The sequence below is a fragment of the Ostrea edulis genome, chromosome 6 (genome assembly GCF_947568905.1).
Source record: "Ostrea edulis chromosome 6, xbOstEdul1.1, whole genome shotgun sequence".
In the NCBI taxonomy this organism is placed as follows: domain Eukaryota; kingdom Metazoa; phylum Mollusca; class Bivalvia; order Ostreida; family Ostreidae; genus Ostrea; species Ostrea edulis.
This window is the reverse complement of record NC_079169.1, coordinates 71,206,711-71,219,667: the sequence shown is the minus strand read 5'-3', so window position 1 is coordinate 71,219,667 and position 12,957 is coordinate 71,206,711. Positions and strand designations below refer to the sequence as shown.

The 12,957-nt window shown below is 34.7% G+C and overlaps 1 long non-coding RNA gene across 1 annotated transcript; it reads right to left on the bottom strand.

The window, feature by feature from the left end:
• Nucleotides 1-9,038: 9,038 nt before the first annotated feature.
• On the bottom strand, nt 9,039-11,696 carry LOC125683642 (uncharacterized). The gene is made up of 3 exons (XR_007373041.2): nt 11,223-11,696; nt 10,305-10,390; nt 9,039-10,200 (listed from the first exon to the last, which is right to left on the bottom strand). It is a non-coding gene; the product is annotated as an uncharacterized LOC125683642 (long non-coding RNA).
• Nucleotides 11,697-12,957: the final 1,261 nt, after the last annotated feature.

The window sequence follows — 12,957 nt, the reverse complement described above, 5'->3', positions numbered from 1 at the left end:
TTCTTACATTTAATTTTTCACCTATCCATATTGATTTAGCATGAAAAATTTCGGCTCTCAGCTTACTAAGGATATATAGTAGTGACGAGTTCTGAAATTTTATACTTGTGTTTTAAATGTCATTTAATTCTTAGGATGGATGGTCTGAAATTTATTTCAATATTATGACAAGAAAGTGTAAGGAATTCTGCAAGTCAATAAAAAATTTCTCAATTCAATATTAGTCCAGAAATGACATCAAGAAAAGTTTTTGAAAAAAGTTGGATTTCAATAAAATAATGAGTATATAGTAATAAAAAAAATACTCATTTTGTCACCACTCTGTACTGTAGGCTACAGTATAGCTCTCTGATAAAAATAATGGAATGGGGGATCCTTTTATTATCAGAGAGTTCTTTACGGTAAGAATTCCAGATAGTCATCACGATTCTTATCATTTGCTTGCAAAATAAATTGTTAGATCTCATGATAGTAAGAAATGCATACATTTTGACAGTTCATACCTTTTCCATTCCTTTCATTTTTTATTGTTTGGTTTTGTGTGCAAGTTTACAAGTTTTATCAACACATTTAGAAGTAAATTCTTTCACAAATATGCCCGGGAGACACTGTGTCAGTGGATGTAAAGAATGCTGGGGTGGAAGGACCAATGACAAAAATATACCCTACATTCTGGATTTATGGGTCTTTTAGAGCCATTTGACTGCATAATGGCAGACAGAGGTTTTAGTACATTATTCCAAGATTTCACACTTCTTCATGCCACCTTGTTGACCCCTCCTGGCAGGCATGGGGGTAAGTTACATCAGTTTTAAAATCTGGTGGTCAAGGAGACATTCCTTGTTTTTCGTCCCCCTCCCCCTTATCAAAAATTAACAAAGGATCTGGCAATATACAACTTCACAACTTTTAAGAAAAATTGTAGGAATCTAACGTCGATTTCTCTATTTCTACAGCAGTAGGCATATGCAGTTTACTTGCGGTAAAATCGAGAGCTATAAGTTCTTATCGACATTCCTCTGCTGCTCAGAAATGAACGCAACGCCTTTATTTTCCAATGAGAGAAATCATCCAGATTACAAGTCTGATCGCCAGTATCCCTTTTGTATAAAGATATATCTATATATTATATACCAAAATTAAAAAATGCCAATCAAAAGATCAGCGGTGTACGACTTCAAGAATAACGCAGACATCCATTGTTGTTTACGTTAACACGGCTATCCCCGATTGACCTTTGACATGCATATATAATTAGCTGCAACAACATGGCGATCTCGTACGTGCAATAGGACTATTGTTTAATAAATTTTCAAAATAAATGGATATCGATCTAAGTTTACTACATCTTTCACATTTCAAGCATTCCCGGGGTAAAATGTGTCATCTAAAAGTTAAAATTTGTGACTATGCAAAATTAAGATGCTTTATATTACGAAATTAATATTTCACTGGTTTCTTTGTATACATAAAAAGACTTCAAGTCTTTAACACAGATTTTTAATCAAATTGGGTGCACACAAAGTTTAAACGATCAGTATTGGTAAGGTTTAAGTATGTGGGTAGCGATCGGAACAGAATTTGATTAAGTTACTGTCAATATTATTTTTATATCTTTCTTAATTGTGTGCCACCCACACCAACATTGTCGTGATGATATCTTATTGCTCATCACGCCGTGTTTCACCGTGAATTTATATATACATGTATATAAATCTTTTTTAATTCTGAGTAGGACACTGTGTATCTTTAATTAAATTGGTAGCCGTATTTCAACATTGTTGTTCTCTAGACTTTTTTTTTCTGCGGAGAAGGGGAGGGGGGGGGGGTTAAACCAACAAGGAGTCCAGCTACGTGTTATATACTTTGGTGTGGTGACAAAAAATGAGTGTTTGTTTTTATTTTTTCCAATATATATTTAATGGATATCCAACTTTTTTCCAAAATTTAATCTGGTGTCACTTTTGAGGAAATTTACAAATGGATGCAGAGTTTCTTACATTTAATTTTTTACCTATCTATATTGATTTAGCATGAAATATTTCGGCTCTCAGCTTACTAAGGATATATAGTAGTGACGAGTTCTGAAATTTTATACTTGTGTTTTAAATGTCATTTAATTCTTAGGATGGATGATCTGAAATTTATTTCAATATTATGACAAGAAAGTGTAAGGAATTCTGCAAGTCAATAAAAAATTTCTCAATTCAATATTAGTCCAGAAATGACATCAAGAAAAGTTTTTGAAAAAAGTTGGATTTCAATAAAATAATGAGTATATAGTAAAAAAAAAAAAAAAAAAAATACTCATTTTGTCACCACTCTGTACTGTAGGCTACAGTATAGCTCTCTGATAAAAAAAAAAATGGAATGGGGGACCCTTTTATTATCAGAGAGTTCTTTACGGTAAGAATTCCAAATGGTCATCACGGTTCTTATCATTTGCTTGCAAACTAAAGTGTTAGATCTCATGATAGTAAGAAATGCATACATTTTGACAGTTCTTACCCTTTCCATTCCTTTCATTTTTTATTGTTTGATTTTGTGTGCAAGTTCAATTTTTATCAACACATTTAGAAGTAAATTCTTTCACAAATATGCCCGGGAGACACTGTGTCAGTGGATGTAAAGAATGCTGGGGTGGAAGGACCAATGACAAAAATATACCCTACATTCTGTATTTATGGGTCTTTTAGAGCCATTTGACTGCATAATGGCAGACAGAGGTTTTAGTACATTATTCCAAGATTTCACACTTCTTCATGCCACCTTGTTGACCCCTCCCGGCAGGCATGGGGGTAAGTTACATCAGTTTTAAAATCTGGTGGTCAAGGAGACATTCCTTGTTTTTCGTCCCCCTCCCCCTTATCAAAAATTAACAAAGGATCTGGCAATATACAACTTCACAACTTTTAAGAAAAATTGTAGGAATCTAACTTCGATTTCTCTATTTCTACAGCAGTAGGCATATGCAGTTTGCTTGCGGTAAAAGCGAGAGCTATAAGTTCTTATCGACAGTCGTCTGCTGCTCAGAAATGAACGCAACGCCTTTATTTTCCAATGAGAGAAATCATCCAGATTACAAGTCTGATCGCCAGTATCCCTTTTGTTTAAAGATATATCTATATATTATATACCAAAATTAAAAAATGCCAATCAAAAGATCCGCGGTGTACGACTTCAAGAATAACGCAGACATCCATTGTTGTTTACGTTAACACGGCTATCCCCGATTGACCTTTGACATGCATATATAATTAGCTGTAACAACATGGCGATCTCGTACGTGCAATAGGACTATTGTTTATTAAATTTTCAAAATAAATGGATATTGATCTAAGTTTACTACATCTTTCACATTTCAAGCATTCCCGGGGTAAAATGTGTCATCTAAAAGTTAAAATTTGTGACTATGCGAAATTAAGATGCTTTATATTACGAAATTAATATTTCACTGGTTTCTTTGTATACATAAAAAGACTTCAAGTCTTTAACACAGATTTAAGACTAAAATATTGCTTTTAATTTTGCATTCAGAAGGTCCAAACTTTGGCTGTCAACATTATATACGTTATATTTTTAATGGTTACCATCAAAAATAAAATCCCGTGGGAATCCGGGTTAGAATAGGTCTTCAGTACCCTTGCTTGTCGTAAGACGCGAATAAATAGGGCGGTCCTTCGGATGAGACCGCAAAATCCGAGGTCCCGTGTCAGAGCAGGTGTGGCACGATAAAGATCCCTCCTGCTCAATGACCATAAGCGGCGAGCACAGGCCTAAATTTTGCAGCCCTTTGTCGGCAATGGTGACGTCTCCAAATGAGTGAAAAATTCTCGAGAGGGACGTTAAACGATATAATATTAATCAATCAATCATTCAATCTTACAACTTTTGACTTAACTCTGGGTGATGCTCTGTTTAATCTCTCGGCGTTGTTGATGGTCCTTCTCCTTTGATAAGCTGTTGCCCCTATTCTTCTGTTCGTCACCTTTCTCTGGGTGTTTAGAGAACTGAGACATCCTACTCGTTCATCTGTGATCATGGTGTTCATAGTGATTCCTGTGTTTAGTGATGTTAGCAGTTCACAGTGATTCCTGTGTTTAGTGATATTAGCAGTTCATAGTGATTCCTGTGTTTAGTGATGTTAGCAGTTCATAGTGATTCCTGTGTTTAGTGATGTTAGCAGTTGATTTTGTTGCATTGATAGCTGTTTAACTCGGTCATCGCTGTTAGAATTTTGTTCAGAACTGGACTATCGGAGTTTTCACTTTGACCAACACTCTCTTCTGGCTTAGCAATACGAAATTCAGTCGACTCCTCAGCCAATTTGTCCTTCAATAAGTCGTACTCCTCTTCATCGTTTAGAACTGGTAAATCACTTAATAATGGTGTCTCCTTCATAGGTATAGATTAAGGAATGGAAATGGAGTTATTCTGACATGTTTCATTAGCATCTTTATGAGCAACAGCAGTATTGGGTTTACCATAGTTTATACTGCAGGACGTCGGCCCTTATTAACAAAATATCTTACGACTAAGGTCAAAATTAATGAACATTGTAATTTTCTTATTTTTCGTTTCTTGAAGATTTTCTTAATAGTCCCGTGGAGATCCGGGTTATAATTGGTCCTCAGTACCCCCTTGCTTGTCGTAAGAGGCGACTAAAAGCGGCGGTCCTTCAGATGAGACCGCATAAACCGAGGACCCCGTGTCACAGCAGGTGTGGCACGATAAAGATCCCTCCCTACTCAAAGGTCATAAGCGCCGATTTTGCAACCCTTCACCGGCAGTGATGACGTCTCCATATGAGTGAAATATTCTCGACAGGGACGTTAAGCAATATTCAATCAATCTTAATTATACCCCCCGCGAACGAAGTTCAGGGGGGTATATAGGAATCAGTCTGCAGATTCGTGTCCGGGCCATAACTTACTTCTTTGTTCTTTGACAAAGGCATACCATATTTGGCACACAGGTGGATCACGAAGTGTCGAGTACCTTCATGACCTCTATATGACCTTGATCTCAAGGTCAAAATTAAAGGTTTTTGGGGTTTTTTTTTACAATGGATTCGTGTCCGGGCCATAACTTCTTTGTTCTTTGACATGCGTGTAGGCATACCACATTTGACACTAGTGTATCACTACGAGACGATGTGTCGGGTACCTTCATGACCTCCATATGACCTTGACCTCAATGTAAAAATTAAAACAAGGTCATTCAGTCAGCATACAAATATGTTGGTGGCGGGGGTATCCTTTGTGAGTTTTACTCACAGTTTTTAGCTCTTCTGAGCCAAAGGCTCAAAGAGCTAATGCTATGGCCATGTGTGCGTAAACTTTTTAGAAAAAGGGCTATAACTCAAGAACCCCTTGGCCAATTTTTTTCAAATTTGTTACAGGGTATCATTGGCCCAAGGGCTTTCATACATACTAGATAAAGGGATGTGACCCTTTAACAAGGGGAGATAATCAGGAAAATACAAACAAAAGTAGTGGTTGCTAAAAAATCTTCTTCTCAAGAACCACAGGGCAGATTATCACCAAACTTACACATAAGGATGGGGATATGTTGTAGATTAAAAATTGTTCAAGGCATTACCCTGGGGCAAAGGGCATAGTCTCAAGGTCACTTCAAAGTTGACCTAAATTTAAAATTTTTTTAAATTCCTTAAATCTTAGATATTTTAGTCATTATAAGGACTAGGATCATCAAATTTTGACAGTTGATGCATCTTAGGACCTTGTGTCAAGTTGTCTCAAAAGTAGGTCACGGTGACCTATTTTTTGAATTTTGCAGGTATTTATTTTAAAATTAATTTTGATGCATATCTTGAACACTTTGAAGCCTATGATCATCAAAACTTGTCAGTTGGTGGATCATGGGACCTTGAAATGCGTCAACTGAAAAATAGGTCACCGTGACCTACTTTCTGAATTTTATGGCTTATCATTTATAGATATATTTTAAGTTGTTATTTCAAATACCGAGAGGTTTAGAATCATCAAATCTTGTAAGTTGATGCATCTTGAGGCCTTGAAACATATTTATAAAAAAAGTAGGTCACAGTGACCTACTTTTTGAATTTTGCAGATATTCAAATTTCACATTTTCAATTTTAGATGCATATTTTGGGCACTGTAAAACCTAGGATCATCAAACTTTGTCAGTTGATGCATCTTCAGTCTTCGGTTTGTGTCGACCAAAAAGTAGGTCACCGTGACCTACTTTTGGTATTTGACAGCTAAATTACTATATTTCAGACACTATTTGACCACCTTGACCTACTTTTGGAATTTGACGGCTATATTTATATATTTCAAATACTATTTGACCTACAGTCATCAAACTTTGTCAGTTGATGGGTCTTGCATGTTCGAAGGGTTTCGACCAAAAAGTAGGTCAACTTGACCTACTTTTGGAATTGGACACCTATATTTATATATTTCAGATACTATTTGACCTACAGTCATCAAACTTTTTCAGTTGATGGGTCTTGCATGTTCGGAGTTCGCTGACCAGAAAGCAGGTCACCATGACCTACGATTGGAATTTGACAGCTATATTTCAATATTCAGATACTAATTGGCTTAAAATCATCAAACTTTGTCAGCTGATATTTCTTGGGTTCTCAAAATGTGTAAACCAAAAAGTAGGTCACATTGACCTACTTTTTTTGAATTCTTAGGATTTAACTGAAGATTTAGAATACTAAGAGGCTAAGAATAGAAATGGTGGGGTTGTACAATTTATCAGAAGAGCGATTCTAGGCCCTTGGGCCTCTTGTTTTATACGCAGCCTTAATATTCTGCCCTCAGATAGCAGTTTAGAATAATGTGACCTCTGGAATACCGGGGGGTACCATCCTATAACTGTAGAGTACTATCTTGTTAATATGTAAAGTGCATCCAATGTTTATAAAACTTGAATACATACTTTTGACCTTGTGATCGGTATTTGATTATCAGACAGAATATTTGTTTTCAGCTTATTCGTAAGATGTTTTGTAAATAAGGGTCCTGGACTCTCTGACTCCCTATCCTCTTACTCTCAGCTTCTGTCAATCTCTGCATAAGTGTTCCATCAATGGTACGGGGGTTAGGGTTTTTCACAAGAATGCTGCCAGATGCCGGCGTGGCTTCGCCATTCTTTGACAACTCCAAGATTGCTGCTTTATAGGGTGTATACCCCTTTAGGTGCCTGTTTAGGTCCCGCTCTCTGTTCTCGACATGTAGTGGCATAAGGTTCAATAAAAGGGAACTTCCTCAGGTTTCATATGGGTTTTGTAAATATGTAACAGGGTGTTGTTTGAGAATAGTTAATGATGACCAACTCCTGTTGAGGTTCTGAACAAGGCGTTTATTCAGCAAAGTATATATTAAGTTGCTTGAAAAGAAAACCTTGTAACAATTGTTTAACAATAATCAAACATATGTATAAATCATAAAATACAATATTACTTTTACAGACTAATTGATATACAATTAATGGTAGCAATATTTACATACTTCAAAGGAGATAACTTTGTCTTACATAAAGTGCTATACATGTAACATTAAATACACATATGCACTCCCAATATTTACTCTTGCCTATGGATACAATCTTTACTGTACACTTATGCTTATCACAATATAAACATTACAGTTATTACTTTGATATAAAATATCCATTATGAGAAATATTTAAGTCAGTAACTCAAAATACTCAAACATACCATTCTATGGGAATAGGCCAATATATACAATGGTGAACCGCCAATGTGATAAACAAATGTCACCATATAAATTTCAAACCTTCAAGTTAATCAAATAACTTACAACTAGCTGCTAATGCAATTATCATAAAAATATGGCCCTTAATTAAGATACATCATAGTGAGACAATTGAACTACGCGTATTTACACTTTATAGTTAAAATAAATGATTCTCTCTCACTGAGTGCATAGGAAATTAATCTTAATGCAAAATTATAGGATTTACCATTTTAGATATATATTAGAAGTATATTACCATTAGTAACTTACCGATTGAGAGGAAAAGTCAGTCTCAGGTAGTACTATCAGGTCTATGTCAATTCAAAACTTATATACTGATCTATGGACTGGTCACTTCAAATTTCAGACAAGAATGAACTGACACAAAGAACTTTTGGAGGGAACAAATCCCAAACCCAATAAAAACGCAAGACACAAAACTAAAACACCAATGAAATTAAAGATTTATGGACAACTTGGCCAAGACATAATTAGGCACCTCAGACACTCTATACCAAAGAACTCACTAAGTGTTATGCTTGACCGAATATTGAATTGCAGATCCATTAAAGGATTATATAATTCAATACACATAACATTGATGTTAAATTGAAATGAAATAATAACAATGCATATATGAATGCATTATATACATATTAGATAAGAAATGTCTCTGCCATGCATATGTGTCTCCACATATCTCTTTTCACCTCTGTAGTCTAGGCACATTAAACATTCATAAGCAAAGCCTCTTTTGTCTATCTTCTCCATCTCTAGTTGTAAGTTCTGGTAACAAAAAATGAAGTTCATGAATATAATGAACACTCATGTACTAGTAATATTGAAACATTCCAAACCTAACCGTTTTATATTAACAAGGGCATCCCAGGATATATCAACGAGTCTACACCAGGTAATAGTGGGAAACAATCACCCAACGTTATATTTCTCAAAATATGGCATACACCCACTCACTAAGTAGTAGAAAACAATATACTTTATATGTCAAATTCTAAAACAGAAGTAAAAGTTAACATTTGGTATGCAGATTTTTCGCCATATTTTATTTCCACGGTTGACACCAGAAATATTGTTTGTCATATATAGTTATGTAAATTAAACACAAACAGATAAAAAATCAACATGGATTAGAAATTCAAAATGCATCTAAGGAAAACATTGGCATGATTCGACTTGGCAATTGGCCAAATTTACCCTAAATATGGCGTTTCTCAAATACTATCAGGCATACATTTTCTGACAACAACAAAATTCTGCTCATAAAATTTCTGATTTTATTTCATTTTTACAATAAGTCAAGTAGTATCTAAAATATTGAATAGAAAAAAATATACCAAATGAGGTTTAATCTGAAACTATGTCAGATTTTGTAACCCTACCCCCTCCCTTCTAGAAATGAATTTTAAGAGATACAGTCAGCAGAGATAAACTATTGACCTTAAATGATTAAGCATTCCCAAATTACCATATTGAGCATTCAAACTCACAATACTAGAAGTTTCTATGAGCCATTTAAGAATGATATATAGTGTGTGCTATTGCAGTTGACCTTTTCGCACTCACAATGATTGCCTAAATATTTAGTTATTTTTCATACAATTTCTTGTAATAACTGGACCAAATCTATTACCTATACATATTTTTTGATAGAAATTTATATCACTATACAGTATAATACACCAAATATGTTTAAATAACCATTTCATATTTCAATAAATAATATCAATGGAAAGAGACCCATGGACTGCCCATGGATCACTACATTTAAGTCCATCTGAGTCATCTTACCCTCACAGATAGGTGTGTCTTTCATAAGTTTAAGATTTTTAATGGTTTCACATGGAACCAAAAACTCACTATTGGATAACTGAGAATGCATGTACATGTATATTGCATTAACTAACTGAAGTTTTCCCCAGGTGAAGGTCTATATTCACTGTATGTATAGGGGGGGGGGGGGGTGAATTAGTTCCATTATGAAACTTTTCTAAAAATTTGGTATACATTAATGTATCTATGATGTATGTTTCAACTAAATTTTGAATTACAAGGAAAATTCAAACACAGTGATTGAAGTTATAAAATTGATATTCTATCATGTGCACAATTTTTACTAATATATCTAAGAAAGAATAATCAACATTGAAATTTCCTTTACATCTATGTAATATTTTTGTCTTTCAAAAGGCATGCACTTGTAATATACGAGTACATGTACTTGTTTTCCCTTAAATTCACAATTTAGTTTAAAGTATGTTGTATAACATCCACTGCTCTGAGCTCATATAAGTGAATTAATGTTTTTCATCCAGTCCCAAATTTTGCAGTAGTTCTTTAATCTTCGGAACTTGATCAAACATTTTTAAATTTGTGGAGTTGTGGGGGTCCAGGGGATATGTCATCATCACTGTAAATAAAGTACCTGTTCAAAATATAGATAAATATATTTAAATATAGCAAAAAAGATGAATATCTGATATACTCAGAATTGTCTTTACAAATGTTTATCAAAAAAAAATATAGTACCTCTCTTGCTGTTATACTTGTGGACTCGAAATCCACTTCAACCTGCACTGGTCCTATCTAACCTCCCTCGGTCTTCAGGCTGATGCCTAGAAAAAACATCATCATAATTGATATTTGCACAGTTAGGTCTATATTATACCATTGAGTAATTAGATTGCGTCAGACAATGTGAATTTTAAAACTGTGTCTCAACACATATTCAGTTAAAATTTAAATACTGATGTTTCAAAATTATAAATTGCAATGAGATGACATGTATATATATATTTCATAAACTGCCATAGACTTATCATATCTGTTTTATTTACAAAATGTGGGTCAAGAGAAGGGCATACATGTAGTATACATATCTTACTTATACATACAGTGCATACATTTGCCTATCAGAGGGCATATGCAGACTTGTGATTAATTTACATTATTTAAAAAGGCTTTGCAAACCTACATGTTTGTGTGAAACACGAAACTTCAGGTTTGATATATTTCTTAGGTCACTGAAATTTCAAAGTAATAGTATATGTATACTATAGTCTAGGGAATTATAATTCAACACATGCCCCCCCCCCTTCCACTTTTTATCCGGTTCCCTCATACCCCTAGATAGTAGGTCTATACATATATTTGTTTTTCATTACTTTTATACATGTAGTTCAAGGTACGTTATTTTCGTAACGGTTATTTTCATAACGATATTATTATTTTCTTAATAAAAGAGTTGTGAGAGCCCATGTTTACAAATGTGGTATACATTACATGACATTTATGCACATATGGAATACATATATACATACAAAATAATACATCTACTGTATGTCGTGTGTTTAAACTTAAGATGTTATTATAAATCGCGTTGTGAAATAGCAGAGGAAATGTGAGTTGAACTTTTGAATACAAATTTATGGCATTTTTTTCCCTCACCAAACGAAACTATGATTTCGTTGTCCAAGTTGAATGCATCCACCAACTTCCTCTTCTTGCAAGAAACTTTGTTTAGCCTCTCAATGACTGTATAAACAGTATTTAATCTCTCAGCATGCAGCACTCGGACATTACGATGCATCAATCAACAACTTTGTTTACATAGCGCATCTATGTACATGGATTGGTGGTTGGTTTAACATTTCGATTAGCAAAAAGTTCCACACAGATGAAACATTTGATCTACCATTATTACAGACATTGACGTATACTTATGTGGTATGTGCTGATTTTCTCTAGGTCAGTCACAGCAACAAAACACTTTCGGAACCCCTTTTTGTTTTTCGACTATTCTATGACGGAGTAAGGAATTCCGGAAAATGAATTCACGTGAAAATACACAATTTTTACTGATCACGTGGTTGCTATCCGTCGCTACCTTAATACGCATTAATAAAGTCTAACATTATTCGAAGTACATGCACCTGTAAAAATTTATTCAATATAATAGCAATTTGCTACTGGAATACATTCATATGTCGATTTGATATATCCCTGTGAGCTCGAAATAAAGGACACCACAGAGTCGTCCACTTCTGCTTCATACTTAGATATTTTATTGAAAGTAGACATTAACGGCAAACTGACAACTCAACTGTATGACAAACGGGATGATTTCAGCTTCTCCATTGTCAACTTCTCACATTTATGTAGCAATATTCCATTATCACCTGCATATGGTGTTTATATATCTCAACTGATTCGATATGCAAGAGCTTGTTCTGGGTATAGTCAGTTTTTAAATCGAGGTAAGCTACTGACAAACAAGTTGATGGTACAGGGATTTCAACAGTCTCGATTGAAGTCAGCATTTCGCAAATTCTATGGTCGTTATAACGATCTAGTTCGTCAATACAACCTCGCATTGGGTCAAATGCTGTCTGACGTGTTTCATACCGATTGTTAAGCCGTTCTTGGCACACTGATTTGACTGCGGATAACTCCGTTTACCTGATCAGGATATGGGGCTCACGACGGGTGTGACCGGTCAACAGGGGATGCTTACTCTTCCCAGGCACCTGATCCCACCTCTGATGTGTCCAGGGGTCCGTGTTTGCCCAACTATCTATTTTGTATTGCTTGTAGGAGTTATGAGATTGATCACTGTTCGTTATCTTCACCTTGCATAGAAACTCAAACTGTTTAACAGTTATTTACCTTGTTTGGCCTTAAAGTTTTTTTCCAAAGCTTTGCATAGTTCACAGCGGTTTTTCGTAATAGCACCATGTCTTTGTCAACAACTTTCATTCAGAAAAACATACAAGTTCTCGTTAGCAACCTTGACTATTAAAACACAGGTATTACATGCTGTATTCGGCATGTTTGTTGAGAGTCCTATTCACAAACTAAACAGTGTCCAGGTTCGAAGCTTATTTCAAACTCGGCACATGGTAATAAACAGAGATTTGACATGAAACATATAAAAACTAGAAGCGTGTTTCAATTAAGAAAAAAAAATCTAGATGGAAAACTTAATATGAAAAAAAAAAATGTGTTCGTGAGGGAGTCGAACCCGGTCGTTTGAAAAATAGAAAACATCTTTACATATATGAGTCGACGACCTTTTTTTCTCTCTATTTTATTGATTAACATTTAAACAGATATCACAGACTAATCATCAGTTACAATCACATTTAAAACATTTTGTATCTAAAATATGAACAATAATATTCCC